The sequence below is a fragment of the Leopardus geoffroyi genome, chromosome A1, assembly GCF_018350155.1.
Source record: "Leopardus geoffroyi isolate Oge1 chromosome A1, O.geoffroyi_Oge1_pat1.0, whole genome shotgun sequence".
Taxonomy (NCBI): domain Eukaryota; kingdom Metazoa; phylum Chordata; class Mammalia; order Carnivora; family Felidae; genus Leopardus; species Leopardus geoffroyi.
Window position 1 is genome coordinate 50,524,414 of NC_059326.1, and position 17,783 is coordinate 50,542,196.

Genomic DNA, 17,783 nt, shown 5'->3' on the forward strand with positions numbered 1-17,783 from the left:
GCACCTCAGCAGGATTCATAAGGGAACACACACTGAACTCAGTGCTCCGAAACAAATGACAGCATCACTGTTTGCTGAGATGACATGGTCTGATGAAACTCAGCACCGCATTTCTAGACACCAGCACTATGGAAATCCACCTGGTCCCTAAGTGTGACAAGTCGTGGCTACAACAGTATGTCATAGCCAGCCTCATCACTCGTCTTTCTAATATAGGCTGATGATTTAGCTTTTGCAAAGGAAAGATCAGGAAAAAAAATGAAGATGGTGAGACTTTCAAATTATCCATCTACTTATTCAGTCACTCCTGACTGCTTAAAACCAGTTTCTTCTCACTTACCTTTTTTTTAAGTGTCCTTATTATCCCCTCAAACTCACCTTAACCTTTTGGTTTGGTATCCCCCAACAGAGAGCCAAGTGTTAGTTTTTATGAAGCCATTCTCTTCTGAGACTTCTCCTACCTCTGTTCATTTATTCCTACTTTTTCTCCCTGTTCCTTTGCATATCATTGAAATGTTCTTGTCCTTCAGCATTCTTCCCTTCTTTCTTGTCTCTCCCACGTCTGTGTGTTTTCCCATGTTGACCTTGTTTATTCTCATAACTGCCACTACCTTCTCTATGCTGGGGATATTCAAATATATGACTCCATTGTGATGATCTCCTTTGAACACCAGTCCTGTTTATCCAGCTGCCTGCTAGACATCTCCACTTGGATGTCTCACGGGTGCCTCATCAGACTGTGTGTTAAATGAAAAGAACATTATTCCCTCTATACCTGCTCCCACTGTGTATTGCCAACTCTCCATCAGTCTGGAACCCACCATCTGGTTACTAAGGAGACCCACTGAACTCTAAGTGCTTTGGTCAATATTCCCATTTCTCCCTTCATTGATATCTTCACTCCCAAAATTTGATGCTGGGACTTCGACATCCTTACTAATGATTTCTCCAATAAACTGGCTTCCAGGGGCGCCTGGGTGGCTCAGTCGGTTAAGCATCAGAGTTTGGCTCAGGTAATGATCTCGCAGCTTGTGAGTTCAAGCTCCGCTTCAGGCTCTGTGCTGACAGCTCAGAGCCTGGAGCCTGCTTTGGATTCTGTGTCTCCCTCTCTCTGCCCTTCACCAGCTCATGCTCTGTCTCTCTTTCTCTCAAAAATAAATAAACATTAAAAAAAAATTTAAACTGACTTCCAGATCCTTGACTCTTTTGTCCAAACGTCTCATCCTCCACTCTGAGACATCCACTCCCATGATCAGCCTAGACCTTTCTAATCTTTTTTTTTTTTTTTTTTTTTTTAATTTTTTTTTTCAACGTTTATTCATTTTTGGGACAGAGAGAGACAGAGCATGAACGGGGGAGGGGCAGAGAGAGAGGGAGACACAGAATCGGAAACAGGCTCCAGGCTCTGAGCCATCAGCCCAGAGCCTGATGCGGGGCTCGAACTCACGGACCGCGAGATCGTGACCTGGCTGAAGTCGGACACCTAACCGACTGCGCCACCCAGGCGCCCCACCTTTCTAATCTTTAACACATACCTGTCATCCTTTTAGCTTTCTTCCTTTACTGCCCCAACTCCAGGGATTTCTCAAAGCCCTTAGTACCTTTTCACAAACTCCTGATCCTACCCTACTTTTCACTTTTCCTCATCTCTCTCATATTTTCAGTCACCTACTTAACCATTTTAATCCCCATGGCCAGTCATTACAAATACATCTCATGTATACCCCCAGCTCTTCCCTCCCTCTCACTGTGGACTAGCAAAAACAACCCAGTTAAATCTGGTCTTTCATGTACTCTGTACCTGCACCTGAGCAGATGACTATGAAGACAGAAAATCACACAACTGTTCTGACAGATCTTTAAATCTGCGGTAATTCACCTTAAGTCATCTGCCCAGGGTTACCTAAATAATTTTCTCCATTTCCCCATTATACTCACTCTCCTACTTTTATAGATCAGTCATGTATACCTTTTATCCTCTCTCTAATTTCCACCACATTTTCCTTGCTTTGATTCTTAGCTGGTAACTTTGGTTCTTATTTCAGAGAAAATAGACCCTACCACGCAAAAATGTCTACCTTCTCCTTCAAACAAATCCATCTGATAAGGCACTGGGGCTTCCCTCTGATAGCCAGCAAAGAAATGAAACCTCCTACCATGCTGAGAGAGCATTCTGGGGAAGTAGACACAGCAGCTGCCCTCAGCCTTCCACAGTCTTGGCTGCCATCTTAACTATAACTTCATGTGAGACCTTGGACCAGAAGCACTCCCCTAAGCCACTCCCAGACTCCTTACTCTCAGAAATTGTGTCAGATAGCAAACATTTATTGTTTTAATCTGCTAAGTTTTGAGCTAATTTATATTACAAAAAATAAATAATACATCGTATTATTTTTGCCATAGGAGCTTAATTTAAATAAAATATAACCAGTGTGAAATTCACCTCCTTACTAAGATCTTACCCATTTTGTTGTAACAGATTCAAATGGTTTCAAAAAATTATATAGATTAACTTAAATTTAAGCGCATCTATAAAGTTATTCTTCTTTGCAAAATTACTTTTGTAAGTAAAATAGCTGACTAGCAGATTAATTATAAAATACCTTGCACAGTCTCTTAATAGGGGTAAAAAATATGAGGGATAGTCAGGAAGTGGAAAAGAGGATCATGTTTGCTGAGTGGGTGAATGTCAGCCTGTCTAGAGTAGAGGGTACAAAATGGGGACAAAGTCAAGTAATCTGCCTGCAGACAATCAATTACTTTTGGAATTTATTAAAAAAACACACCTCACAAAAATGACATTTAAGTTCAAATATTTATTGACCATTTACTATTTGCCAGGAATTGGGCTAAACATTCAAAGATAAGCAAAGCTAGGTCCATTTTCTGGAAGACTCTGGTGGGAGAGTGAGAGAATTTGGGGAAAACCACATCTATGTGGTGTCAAGTGGAGGCACCTTTAGAACACCTGCAGGTTTCTTCTGGAACATTGCAGTAGGTCACACAAATAAGTGTTAGGATAGAAGGCATACTGAAGAAAGCGAGGTGAAATGTTCTTACCACAGTTTTAAAAAATAGATTAAACATTCTCCCATTAAACTGTAGTAAATGATCCTTGTGGTTTTGTGGTTTCAGGTTTATCCTGAGGTTCCCCTGTCCCTTAAATATGAAGAATGACTTTCCCTTTCAACTTCAGGTGTTCCCTTCTCTATCCATGTAAACACTGAGGATCTGGTAGAAGAGATACAGCATTTTGTTGGCCTTGAGGACAGAATCTCACCTTGATGACAGACCAGATTTATAAGCAGAGTGGTCAGATTAGGTTCATTAGCGGCACTGATACCTGGTGGCCGTGATGTTGGAAGACCACCTGAGCCCCCTCAAGGAGAGGAAGTTTGGGGTCATCTTCTAGCAACACCAAATGGAATCATCTAATGTCAAGCATTTGTTTTCCTTGCCTGATGTTCAACTTAATAATATTATGAGAAAAGGATGGAAGGGAGAAAGAAAAAGACCAATAAACAAAGGGGGGGAGGGTGAGGGAAAGAGAAAAGGTAAAGAAATAATGGGAAGAAGGTTGCAGGTGCTTGAGCGAGAGCTAGAAATGCAGGGCCCTTGGGAAACATTTGAAAACTGTTTCCTTAGATAAAGAACTTCTGCTCTTTCAGCCTCAACCAGAATAATTGGTGAAACTCTTGCCTTCTCCAAGACAATTTTGTCTGCAGTAGGGTTCTTGTGGGGCTCAGGAATTGCTCCTCAGGCAGCTGTCAACCCTGTTGACTATTTTCTTCATAGCTGTGAGCTGACAGTTGCGTATCATTCCTGTTTCCACATGATTCTCTTCTGCCCTGCCAGACTGCTTCCCCTGTGGAACTGCTTATGATGCAGAATGGGAAGCTGATGCTGTGTCCCCTGTGTAAGGCACTCCCCATTCTGTGGTCTCTGTCCCTGTGGCCTGGCCACTATACCACACAGGACAGACAGAGGGCTGGGCATGTGCTCCATGACAGGTCCTTCCTTACACTGCACACTCACTGCAGCATGGAAGCCAACACAACCTCTGGTGTTCTCACCTCCTCTCTGGCATTGTTCTAGTATAATAGCATGACCCGTCTCTTGCAGTCTAAGCTGGCTGTTCTCAAACTGGATCATGCATCAGAATTACCTGCAAGGTTTGTTAACACAGACTGCTGGTCTTCACCCTCAGATATTCTCATTCAGTAGGTCTGGGGTAGGTTCAGTTGCCTAGGAGATGCTGAGACTCCAAATCCAGACCTTTAAATATAGCATTTCTCACTTTGAGAACCTCTGACCTAATCCATAGCATTGAGCTTGTCATTCTCTTTGCTTCAGCTTAATATCTTATAGCTTTCTTCTGTCTTCTGTGGGGGAGTGGGGAGAACAGTTGTGTGAGTGTCATAGCAGTCCAAGCCAAAGGGTGGTGACAGAAAAAATGGAAAGTGACCAGGATTAGGGATATGTTAAGAGGTAGTGCCCACAGGACTTACTGGGGAAGTGAATAAGGAATACAGGGGAAAAGAAATTGTGGACATGGGCCGGAGCAACAATGAATGATGTTAATTTGCTGAATCGAGGAGGTAAGTTAGCACAATGGGGAGTGGAGGTTGGATATCAGTTCTGTTTTGATATGTAATTTGAGATGTCCCTCCAACACCAGAGTGGAGATCTTAAGTAGAGGGTGGATATGTGAATCTTGAACTCAGGGAAGACACATAAGTTCTAGGATCCACAGAAATCAAATGATATTAATGCCATAGGTCTGGGAGAAATGTGTAGACTTGGGAAAAATAGCGGTGAGTACTCCAGGCACTGAGCCCTTTGGTTTCATTATCTCATACAAGGCCTCAATGTGCTCACATCTGAGATGAAAATAGAGATTTAGGAAAGAGGAAGCTTGACATACAGTTTGTGATTGAGTAGGGTGAGAATTAGATCAACTGTGCTGAAAAGTACAAAAGGCTATATAGTCTTAGCCACTATGCTACCCTGTGGAATGCCATTAATGTGATGGCTAAGTACGAATTTAAAATCTTTTTTAGACCTTCACATAAAATATATTTAAAAAGTGGAATTGGAAACATGGACTAATGACTTAAACAGTGAATACAACATGCTGTAATGTATTTTTACTTGATCCTTGATAAGTCTAAGCAGTAATAAGGATTATGTCATTTAGATCTTAAAAGATTTATCTTAAGACTTTGATAAATGCCGAGTCCATGATTGCAGTTATCTTAAAATAACTCACTCAATTAATTTTAAGTGTGTGTAGAGGGGGCAGGGTGTAGAAATGGGATCACTTTGTATGAATGATGGGTAGCTTTTGGCATGCTAACAAGAGCGATAAAGTAGGAATGGAGATGTCAGCAGGTGCACTCCCCAACACAGCTGCCACTTGCAAATTGGAAAGAAAAATAATATTAGGCCTAGTGTGAGCAGAGCTAAACCAGGATTTAAGAATTTCCGAAAGCCTAGAAAATCCTCAGAGGGAAAAGCAAGAAAGAAATGAACCAAGAACTAAATATTGAGGGCAGCATTCTGTGAAAAAAGAAAAAAATGCCTTAAAATAAGTATTTAAAAGACCTAAAAAATGGAAATAAAATATTGTTGTAAAATACTGAGCTTGACTATTGAGGGTGTCTGTTTGTGTCAGACAAAATCCACACTCCAGACATGTCCCATTATCATATAACACATTCTAGCCAAAATTGTTCATTAAAAGCAGAGAAAGGTAGATTCCTACAGTAATCACATTTTATTATCTAATATATTCACAGCCTCTCCCTAAGGCAAGATAAGGACAGCGGGAAATTTTCTATCATGCATGCATTTATTCTAGACAGAAGTCCTAGTTTCAATCTCTGCTCCTCCTGACCAGCTATGTAAACTTGGACAAAATAGTTAACCAAGCATCAGTTTCCACAAGTAAAAGGGAATAATAATAATACCACCTTGTCAACTTATTAAGAAATTAAAGGAGAAAATTCATGTGATCTGCTCTGCAACATGACTAGACACTCAACAAATAATTGCTTTTGCTATTAATCGTAGATCCTGATCTCTAAGATATATGATCAAGTAGAAAGAAAATGGAAATCCACCTCTAATATAAAGCAGAATAAAGTAAAGATCAAGTGAATATAAATAATGATATAGAATAGTGTCTCTGTGTGCCCATAGTAGTCGGCCGAGGCTAGTGATTTGAGCCAGTCGTTGAGTCCAATTGCTCATAGAGGTTGAAAGTCTATCATTCCTGGCATTCAAAATCCTGAAGCAGGGGTAGATTGGAGGAGAACATAATTCAATTGTGGTTTGATTTGAGAAAGCTTTTGGAAAGTTTACTAGTTGGCGTCATAGAAGCATTTCATAAAATCATGTATTTGTTTCTGAAGATAAGAAGCTGGATTTTGTTCCAGGGCTTTGTGAAAGTATTTTCCTTAGGAGCACCAATTCCAATGATCATTTTTGGGATTTTGTTTTTTAAAATGCCTTCACACATTTTTTGGAGTATTCCAATTGGTACGGTATCCTTAGTATTTGAGAGAAGATTGATTTTTTCTTGGCCAAAATCCACCTGAACAAAATATTGAATTATATCACCTTTAAAATAATTTTGGCTAAAAGCTAAGTAGTTCTCTAATGACACGTGACATTAAAAAAACAATTTGTACATTATCTGTCAAGTCACTATGTTTATTTGGATTGTGCATATTTTGGCGTGTTAATTCATCCACTTATTACCATTACTTTATAGTCTCATTTTTATATATGTTTATGATGAGAAATTGATAGGTGTGATACAATTATTAGAGAACAAATATATCTAGAATGTTATATCCTGTGATTATTATAGGGGAGTGCTTTGTGATTCAAGAACTTTTTTGCCAAAGCTACAAAGATTCTCTACTTCCTGCAAAGAGATTATGACCAAATTTATCACCACCAATGTGATCTACCATCCATCTTCTTCAGGTACCTTGTTTTCCCTGTTTCAGTCATCCTCAGCTAGCTCCTTGAAGACTATATTCCTGACAGCTCCCACAATTCACCAACACATCTGTCTCTGAGACAGTCTTGACATATTGATGCAATACCACATGTTCCCTATTTGATTTAAAATTTAAGATTTCAATATAAGGAAAGCTATCATACCACAATCACATTTAATTCTTTCAACAACCAGCAAATCTGTTAGCATATTTTAAAATCACAGGAGGTTAAAACTAAAACAAATTTGAGTAAATTGTAAAGGTGAGCAAGAACACTTTTGTCTGGTTCAAATTGTTGAATGTTTTCTTTCACTTCCTCAATTCTAGTTTAGTGAGTCTAAGACTTACAATGTGTAAATATCACTATATATTATCGTTAATTTAAAGGACTTCCTAGGAGTAGATTTGAAGTAGATTTTATTTTGGCCTTAGCTCTGATTTTAGAGCCACCGCCTCTCTCTTTAACCCCTAGCCCCCTGCAAAGGTACACACGTAAGATTTACCTCCATCTTAACTCCCCATCTTCATATTGATGTGCCTCAGAAGTAGGTCATGCTCCTAGATCATTCCCCAAAAGCTCACCTTCCATTGTACCTTTTTATGCCACTGTGGAACTGATACATACCTTCTTGCTCTGGTAACATTCTTTCCCTGTTAGTTCTTGGTCTCTGTCTAGTCCTGAGACCCTGTCTGAACCGCCAGTAAGTGAACAGAGCCCTGCAGCATTGACTTAATTTTGTCCCCCTCCTTCCCTGGAATTAGAGCATTGACTCCACCACCCTGAGGGCCTCTCACTTGACTCTGATAAGGGAGTCCCACCTCAGCTCTTTGCTGTGGTCTGTCTCTATACTAATATTCCACACCAGCACTGACTTGCCTACTTTTTTGGTTGTTACTATTGCTGACAGAATACCACCAGAGCCAGTTTTGTTTTCTGAGCTATTATAACTCCAGTGTTTATGTCTTATCCAAGAACCTAATTCCCTCCTGCTCTCTCAGTTTTGTAGGCTTTCAGTAAGAAAAGAAGAACTGTATTGCTGAATCCATGGATAAAATATACCAAGTTTTATAGAATGCAAGCCTTTTTGAATTGTGTAGTAAAGAAGACACTGGTTTAGTTCTCATCCTGACCAGGTTCTAACTTTACCACTGATTAGATTTATAATTGCAACAAGTAACCTATCTTCTCTCCCCTCAGTGTCCTCATCTGCTAGAGTTATTGTGATAATTAAATATGATCATATGTGAAAGATGCCTAGCAGGGATTACACAGTTTATTTTCCAGTATGAAAAAAACTTATCTCCCCTTCCTTCATTTTAGGATATGAAAAAGGGGAGGAGGTATCACTTTCTTCTTGGGATGAGAATCCTCCTCATAAGTATGGATTTCCAACTTGAACTAGAATAGGAAAATCTTTAGAGCCCAGTTTGATTCCAACTTGGTTAATTCAAATTTGTTTTAACATTAGCCATTTGCTGCTCTCCAGAAGAATTTTTGCCAGCGTTATATCCATCTGACCTTCTGCAATGAAAGAGAATGGAATTGTAGTAACTAGGTACAAGAGGAGGGCGTAAGCAGATGTAACTAATATGGTCGGTGAAAACTGGTGAGGTGAGCTGAAAAATAAGACATGTAGAGTTCATTTGCAGGTTAGTTATTATTTTAATACAAAAAGAAGTGATGTGTATGACCCACAGCTAAAAAATAAATTCAGGCTTTTAAGACAAAGTGGCAGCTTAACTTTTACTGAATTTTTCTTTTCTGTCTTTTAGGAGATTCTGATATTTTCTTTATGTTGCAGCACTCAGTAACTTATATACTGACTTATAAATTAAGCATACAAGAGTTGGTGTAGTTTATATGTTAAATATTATTCTATATGTAGGAAGAAAGGTTTAAAAAAACCTATTGTGCCCTAAGACTTCTTTTTTTAAATTGCAAATTAAATTATTAGTAATAAATGTTACAAGGAAGGTATATAAATAGAACATACAGCAAGTTGCCATTAGTCATACAGAGAAGCAGAGCAGAGCTGGAATCAAAACACACATTTCTCAACCAAGAATATGTAGGTAGCTGCCTACATGGTATAATTTGATGGTGAGATTTTCCTACCCCAAAATATCTCTACTGAAATTTTATTACTTCTTTTGGTTAATCTGAGACCAACTGAATATTCTAGAAGGGTTATGACAGTAAAGAAGTTAACAGACCTTAATAAAAGCAGTCACAGAAATATAACACCTTAGAGTTAGAAGAGTTGTTTCATTGGCATTTAGTTCAGTTCCTCACCCAATTCCTATGAAGTTCCTCTTTGTTTCTTCTGACTGGTGGCCATCCAGGCAAAATGCTGTCAGTAAGTTCCTCTCCTCAGAGAGCAGACCATTCCACCGGTGGCCATCTCTTTTCCTTTTTCAGCTTTATTGAGATATAATTCACATAGCACATAGGTTAACTTTGTGGTGTACAGATTTTTTATTTGTTTTAGTTTTTTTTTTCCCAAGTGGGCTCCACATGCAATGTGTGCTTGAACTCATGACCCTGAGAGCAGGAGTCTCATGCTCTACTGACTGAGTGAGCTAGGTGCCCCAAGGTATACAACGTTTTGATTTGATGATACAAGATGATGGTGATATCATTTTTTGGTTCCTCCCTCTCCTTTGCTTCTCATATCAAATGAATTACAAAAATCCTGTTGGTTCTGCTGGCCTTCTCTTATGGTGAGAAGACTTTTTGGCACTGAGGCACAGTGATGAAGAGCAAAGGGCTGGACTGTGGAGTTGAAGACACGTGATTATTTATCTTGGTTCTGTCCCTTTCTACTTGTGTAAACTTGGCTTGTATGGCAGATGGTTAGGACTTTAACTCATTCATCTAGAAAAGAGATAAAATGCCTACGTCATAAAGTTGTTGGGGCTGATTGAAATAAGTTATATAATTGCTACATATAACACCTGGTAATGCCTGAAAACATAAATGCTGTTTCCTTCTCTTTACTCATCCAAAGTGTCCCTCATGGTAACTTCTACTAATTAGTTTTAGGTCTGCTTTCTGGATCCGCAAATTAGGTTTTGTTTCTCTCTTCATTTCTCTCTCCTTCTTCATTTCTCCCTCCCTGCCCCATTTTTCCTTACTTTCTATATTTAACAAGGAGAATGAATGGTGATCTCTTTCTCTGATTTATCAGTGTCATAAGCATGCGGAAAAAATAATGTGGTTGTTTTAACATAACTTCTTCCACCTAAAACTGATATTAATACCCCTAATTATTAATATATTTTTTATTAGTACCCAAAATCCATCTGCTTGATCACCGATAACTAAACCAGACTTTTACATAATGTCAAATGAACTATTTTTCCTTAAATTTTCTTTCTTCCTTTCAAAGTAAGGATAACACTTGCTCATATTCTTATATTTGACACACTTACTTTAATATTTAATATTGTCCATAGGTAAAGTTTGAAATGTAATTGGACTACTGATAAAAATTCATCTAAAATATCTAGAAAGTCTTACCATTTACTGTTTGGTTTTCTAATCTATTTTATTTGGCTTATTGTTTCCAATTTGAAGATTTTTCTCTTAGGTAGAGAAAAGCTGAATTGTTTTGTCTTATTTTTATCATCTGTTAGTGTTAGACCATCTGTTCCAAGCACTGAGGCTATTCCTTTTTTATTCTTCTTGCCCAAACATACTTAAAATAAAGCCTTTTCAGTTCTGTGCCATTATTTTCAAGTCTTAGTTCATTCTGGGTTTTAACATTCCTGAGACAGAGCTTGGAAGTATCATAATACTCCTGTTTATTTATTCTTGATGTGGACTTTCCTTCTCATCTTTCGTACATGTGCTTTAAAAACCAACACACTTAATAGAAGGCCCTCTGTGCTACTCTGACTTTCTCTTTTTCTTCATTTGTATTTGTATACTCAGAATTTAATATTTAAAACTTAAAATTAAATTCTCTTTTGAGAATTGGAAAATCTTCTTTGGATCTGAACATAGGATCATACTTTCCTCTGATAGGCACCAAATTTTATGAATTAACTTGTTGGTAAGTTATACATCTGTGTGGTCATTTTATATACATCTGTTTCTCACACTGGACCAAACTCCCTAAGGGCAGGAATCATGGCTTTTTTCTTAACATAGTTTTCTCAATGACTTACACAGGGTCTAGAGCATAAAAGGCATTCCGTGGGAACTCACTAAGTGCAATTATTTAATAAATATTAACTTCGAGTATCTGTTTGTCCTCAGCTTTGCCCAGAGCTCAGGTGCTTGAATCTTCTGAGCAGACAAAAGGCTGAGAGCACAACACAATAAATAGATGGTTTTCGGGGTGCCTGGGTGGCTGAGTCGGTTAAGCGTCCGACTTCAGCTCAGGTCCTGATCTCAGGGTTTGTGAGTTTGAGCCCCGCATCGGGCTCTGTGCTGATGGCTCAGAGCCTGGAGCCTGCTTTGGATTCTGTGTCTCCTTCTCTCTATGCCCCTCCCCCAACTTGTGCTCTGTCCCTCTCTGTCTCTCAAAAATAAATGTAAAAAAAAAAAAATAGATGGTTTTCCTTGTTAGGAACAGAGGAAGGTCCAACAAGCTGGCACAAGAATTGTTTCCCTTTTTTCATTCTTCCGCTGCTAAAAACTCTGCTGAAATTTTCACAAAATGCTGCTCTCAGACCAAGGTCACATAATACTTCCATTTCACTTACATATTCATGTTTTTAACCCATGAGTCATTTATTTCCAACCAATCCCAAAGCAGCAACATAAAGGCACATTCCAAGCTCATGGTCATTGTCTGACACTTCTGTGTTGACCAGGTAGATTTAGTCAAGTTTTAGTAAGACAGTGCCCGAAACCCAGCTCCCTGGATATTGTGTGGAAAAGGTCTAGATGTCGCTGACACATAATGATGAATTTGCAGCAGTCTGAGGACAGAAGAGCTAGAGCCATCATGACTTGGAGAGACCCCCTTAAGTTTCTCTTCTTATTTTTTTTTCTGACTATTTTTAAATCAGGAGTGTTTTCAAAACTAAGGGGCAAAAAGAAAAGGGAAGAAAAATATTGCTGACTATAATTTTAAAGTATTTCAATAGATTTTGAATAACTTTATCCATGTGGAAGGAATTGACATTTAATGCAGTAGAAGGTGAGGTGAAATAAAGATAAAACAGCTAACCTTTGAACTATAATAAATAGTTCTTGGAGAGTGGTGTGTTGAACTTAAAACTGTATTCACGGATCGCAAAACATGGCAAGCTTAGCTAAAGCTTCCATCCAAAAACATGATATAGAGTAAAACAATTAAAAATTATGTATTTGAGGGGCGCCTGGGTGGCGCAGTCGGTTAAGCGTCCGACTTCAGCCAGGTCACGATCTCGCGGTCCGCGAGTTCGAGCCCCGCGTCAGGCTCTGGGCTGATGGCTTAGAGCCTGGAGCCTGTTTCCGATTCTGTGTCACCCTCTCTCTCTGCCCCTCCCCCGTTCATGCTCTGTCTCTCTCTGTCCCCAAAATAAATAAACGTTGAAAAAAAAATTAAAAAAAAAATTATGTATTTGAGCTCCAAAGGAAAGATATCCTCAGGACCCAGGACAGGAGAAAACCGACAGCTCTGTGGTGCAAGTCGGGAGTTTCTGACCTGGATTGAAGGTCCAACAGCCCATTCAGGTACTGGTTTTGGGGTCTGTTGTACAATGGATGCTACTCTGTATTACAGTTATTCTCTCCTTATCTCGAACCCTTCAGTAAAGGGTCTTTAAAAAGCCCCAGATTGGTTTTTGCTCTGCTTCAGGGAACAGGGAGAACAGGGCTTCCTCCCTGAGGCAAGAGCAGGGCTTTGAGGCTGTCTCCAGCAGAGGACAGTGAGGCACTGGGGGCAGCTGAGCTGTGTCCACGTGAGGGGACCGAAGACTGAGGCACTGCCACAGAGCAGAAACACAGAGAGCCACGGTGAGCCATGGGCTGGTGTGGGGACTTTGCAGGAAGGGCAAATTCTCATTATTTGACCACTTAGAGCTCCTGTCATAATAATACAAGTATGGGAAAAGGTATTTCTTTATTTTGAAGCCCAAAACAAGTGAGACTTTTGATATAGGGCTCATTTAAACTAGAATGGAAAGAGCCTTAGCATCTTTCTACCTTACACACAGTGGGACTGAGTACCACAAAGATTCCTATGTGTTATGGAAAAGTTGGTGTTATGAGCTAGGATTCTAGCTTCTGGTCCATAGACTTACCTCTACACTGCACTTCCTTTGTGGCAGGGATCAAAGAGGGATTCGGCATGGCATGAGAAGCGAAAAGACAGCGTTCTGGAACAAGTGAGCCTTAGTTTGAATCCAGGCCTCCCCCTTAAAGAGTGACCCTAAGCAAGTCACTTAACTTGCAGTGCCTCAGTTTCCTCATCTGTAAAAAGGGGATAGTAACAATACTAAATTCATATGGATGTTACAAAAGTTCAATGAGGCTGACATGTGTACTTCAATGTAAATGTCATTAAGTATTCAGAAAATTGTAGATACTACCCTGAGCTATGCTTTGGCTCCAACCTCCCTTCTCTGTCTTCTCTCTTCTACGTGCCCTTGCCCCTATCATCCAGTGTGTTGCCATGTTGCCCTTCTTGCTCTTTCCAGAATGCCCACATGCTATTCTATCTGCCTGAAATGACTTTCTGCTTCCTTGTATGTATCTCAGCTCTGAGATCAAATCTTTTACTTCAGAATCTTTCTCCAGACTTCTTACTCATCCTCACTCCTTTAATTAAATGCTCTGTCCTACCTGCTCCCAAGTACATTTTATTCGGAAAAGAGAGAGAGAATGCATGAGTGGGGGAGAAGGCCTGAGGGAAGGGGGGGAGAGAGACCGAGAAGGGGTGGGGGGAGAGAGAGAGAGAGCGAGGGAGAGAGAGGGAGAGGGAGAGAGAGAATCTCAAGCAGGTTCCACACTCAGTGCAAAGCCCAACGCAGGGCTTGATCCCATGACCCTGGGATAATAACAAGAGCTGAAATAGAGAGGCAGACACTCAACCAACTGAGCCATCCAGGTGCCTCCAGCTGCATTTTATAAATGTTTGCTCTAGCACTTTCCACATCAGATTATTATCATGGTGTTGTGTCTCTGGTTTCCTATGTGACTGTGATGTCCTTAATGGTAGGCATATGGTTTAATCATCCTTTTAGTGTTAATGTCTTGTTCCTAATAGTTTCTCAACAGTAGCTCATTTCAAAATACTGAGTATATGGCTGCCCACGCCACCTTTTTTAATTGAAAATACCTAACACACGCATGCACACACACACACACACACACACACAAGCACTACTCTGTCCTTGCCTGACTTTTTGCTCAGCCTATATTCCCATTTAACATACTATGCCTTTTATTTATCACCTTATTTATTACAATAATTTTGTAAAATGCTTAGAATTCTGTACAGCAAACCTATCTAGTAAATGTTGCTCACTGTTGTCGTTATTGATATCACTATTAGTTGCTCTGCTATTTTGAACAGTGACAGTGTTATTTGTATTTACTATCCCTAGTATTATTACCCAGCTCCTGTCATTCTAAATGGTAAAAGAGGGCAGACCCTTCCTTGTGCTTTATTCTGTCCTATGCAAGCACAATTGATATATTTTGTCGGTAACCACAATTAAGCTGTTACTCTTTTACATATAGATTTCTTTTTTTTTTTTTTTCAACGTTTATTTATTTTTGGGACAGAGAGAGACAGAGCATGAACGGGGGAGGGGCAGAGAGAGAGGGAGACACAGAATCGGAAACAGGCTCCAGGCTCTGAGCCATCAGCCCAGAGCCTGACGCGGGGCTTGAACTCACGGACCGCGAGATCGTGACCTGGCTGAAGTCGGACGCTTAACCGACTGCGCCACCCAGGCGCCCCCATATAGATTTCTTATTTTCGAGTGAATGATTTGCAAAAATGCCAGACCCAGATTCCATCAGCTATATGACCTGGGGCAAGCTCCTTCCTCTATCTTTAAAACAGACGGTTGGGAAAATCAAAGGAAGTTTGAATGTTGACTCCATTGTCATTTTCTAATGGCAATGCCCCTGAATTCCTTGACACGCTCTTTCAGAGAAGTGAGTTTCTCCCACTCAGAGTTAGTGTGCAGTGTATGACCTCCCAGCCATCCTGACATGACGCACAGTCCCTTCCTGTTTCTTCATTCACTGTTTGACAGGTGAAGAAGACAGCCAAGAATTGTGTCCTTGTCCTCACTGAATCCACAGGCTCCCACTCATAACTTCTCATCAGATGCTCCTGGAATGTTGTTTAGCACAACCCACTCTCTAAAACTGCCTGCCTGGCATTTTTCTAGTCAGTGTGCTACAGGACTAGGGGTCAAGGCCACATCTGTCTCCTCCTCAAGGATATTACTCCCTAGAGGAAAACATGAAATTCTCTGTTCTTGTTTTTATAGACCCAGAGGCATACCAGTTCCCTCTGGGGTCTAGTGTGGTCGGGACAGTCTTTCTTATGAAAAAGAAATGCTTGGGTCCCTTCTTGGGTTATCTTCCAGGGAAGATAACTGGCTTCTTTCATCAAACCTCTGTCGTGGAGGTGCTGTGAGATTAATGAGCTAATGTTTATGAAGTGCCTTGAGGAAAAAAAAGGAGATTAAAAAGAACAACTCACCAAAAACCCCTTCATTTAAAGTAAACCTTTTCTGACCTGCTCATTAGAGCTCATTTCCAGCACTGAGATTCTTGAAAGCCTGTATGAACCACTTGAAATTTACCAGAGGTTTTATTTTCATATTTGAGAACAGGGAATAGTGAGTTTTCTCTCTCTAGGTTTTTTTAATTTTAAATTTGTGCTTCCTTACAAGATTTCTTAATGTTTAGTGCCAATGGGGGATGGTAAAATAAAATGAATGTTTCAAGAGTGAGAGCAAGCCAGGAATCACTCACTACCACTACCAACAATGTAATAACAAGCAAACATTTTAATTAATTTCTTTCTTATCACAGAAGAACTGTATTTACCCAAAAGTTGAGAAAAATACAGTGGGGAAAGCCTTTCTTGAAGAAACTTTGGTAGCTTTGCAGAAACCTCTCATTCAGTTATAAGCTATTCTACTGAATTCAGTGAATCCTCACTCGTCCCTCAAATTAAATTTCGTGGGCACATCTGTTACATAATGTATTGTGATTACACATGACTGCTAAAATTGTTTACAGAGAGCTTTCACATCTGTTGGAATGGCTGCCTCACAGAGAAACTATGTGGAGAATTAGTTACAGTTTGTAAATGCTACAGCGGCACTAACTCCTTAGTGTGATCATCATGAGTCTGGGGTTGCCAGGTGATCCTCTGATGGGAAACTTTCCAGAGGAAGTCTGGCCCAAGAAGGAACCCAGGCTAAGAATGTCTCTTTCCTTTAGCACTTAATTTAGCTGATTCACGGGTAGCTCCTGGGTCCTTCTTCTACCATATTGTCTCCTTCCCAATGTGAAAAATGATATATACACAACCATTGGACTTTTAAAAGGCATTGTGATATGTGTAATAAAAGCTTCAAACATTACTGCGGGAAAAACTACCTTTAACCATAATTATCCTTATCCATAATAGTGTCATATATGACTATATATATATATATATATATATATATATATATATTAGCATTATATATATTTAATATACGCACACATACATGCACATACACACAGTACAAACATATCTATAAAACTTACCCATTATATATAATAATTACATAATATTCATATGTATGTGCATATATGTATCAGTTGATCAAGATAGATAAATTGATTTACCCACATTTGAGTGAACTCTAAAAATGTCCCTAAAATAATCATCGGATAATGATTGATGAATTATACGTAACTCAATATGAAAAGGAAAATAACATGGTACATTCACTTCATATATGAATGTTTCCTTTGCACATGGTATTTCTGTCATGATATGGATGATTTAAAAATTAGAATAATTAGAATAAATTCATGTATCTAATAGTTTCTCAAAAAAGGAGGAGAAAGAGCACACATGCATAACTAACAATGTAGCAGAAAACATAACTGCAACCAGAGAACAAGGCCTTCTGAGTGTATAGGAGAACAGAGGTTGCTTTAGCTTGAAGCAGGAAAGAGGAAGTTTCATGGAAGAGATATCATTGCACTGGATCTTGGATAATGGTTGAAATTTGATGGTGGAAATGCAAGGAATGGGCAGTCTAGCCAGAATGAACAACAAGGATAAGGTATGGAAACAGGAAACTTTCCGTATATACGGTATTTAAAATGTGTTTTCAATGAGGTATAAAGAGTCAGCAAAGAGGTCGTGGGGGATAATGTAGAAACATTATTTTTTTAAACATAAACCATAGTGTTTTTTACCTAAGAAATGAGCATAAAAATAGTTGTATCTATTTCATGAAATTGTAAGAGTTGATGCAGGGAACTTCTTAGTGCCAAACACATAGAAAGCACTTAATACATGGTAGCAACCGCTTCCACATTGCAAAATTTTGTACGTGAATTTGAAAGTGTATTCTCTGTTCACATGGAGCTGTGGTCAATTTCTACCAATTAGATCAATCTTACTAGATCTTTCAGATCTTCTATGTGCTTACTTAGTGGATCAATTGTGATCTAGGCAGGTGTTGGCAAATTTCAGACAGAGGATAAATCCACCAGCAGTCTGTTTTTGTAAATAAAGTATTACTGGAATAAAGCTTGTTTATTTACATAATGTGTCTGGCAGAGTTGCATATTTGCAACAGAAATGT

General features: G+C 39.3%; 2 long non-coding RNA genes across 2 annotated transcripts in view; both read left to right on the forward strand.

Annotated features, from left to right (window-relative positions):
• LOC123598795 overlaps nucleotides 1–17,783 on the forward strand; it is a 314,546-nt gene that overhangs the window by 225,320 nt on the left and 71,443 nt on the right. The window lies entirely within an intron of this gene.
• The window catches only part of LOC123598783, a 29,280-nt gene that overhangs the window by 3,190 nt on the left and 8,307 nt on the right, over nucleotides 1–17,783 (forward strand). The window contains exon 2 of the long non-coding RNA XR_006712782.1: nucleotides 5,285–5,289. This is a non-coding gene — a long non-coding RNA (uncharacterized LOC123598783). The remainder of the gene's footprint in view (nucleotides 1–5,284; nucleotides 5,290–17,783) is intronic.